This window comes from Galeopterus variegatus, unplaced genomic scaffold, assembly GCF_000696425.1.
Source record: "Galeopterus variegatus unplaced genomic scaffold, G_variegatus-3.0.2 Scaffold263, whole genome shotgun sequence".
Classification (NCBI taxonomy): domain Eukaryota; kingdom Metazoa; phylum Chordata; class Mammalia; order Dermoptera; family Cynocephalidae; genus Galeopterus; species Galeopterus variegatus.
Window position 1 is genome coordinate 704,789 of NW_007726374.1, and position 340 is coordinate 705,128.

Sequence of the window (340 nt, forward strand, 5' to 3'; positions counted from 1 at the left end):
CTCTTCAGGGCTCAGTTGAAGCTCCATTTTGAAGAAGACACTCACAAGAATGCAGTACATATCCTATTCTTAAACCAATGGACATTAAATAGTGCTGTGTCCTCAGTAAGTAGAATGCAAGATAGAATGCAACCCTATTCTTCGGGATGCAGTATATACCCTAAACCAATGGACATTAAATAGTGCTGTGTCCTCAGTAAGTAGAATGCAAGATAGAATGCAATCATCACTCCCAGACAGCTCCTCAGGGAATTTTTTTTCCCTGCTCCTGCTCTTAAGCTCTGAGTCCTGGTTTTCAAGGATGGATGCTTCTACTGGGAGACATGAAAAGAGTTCCAAT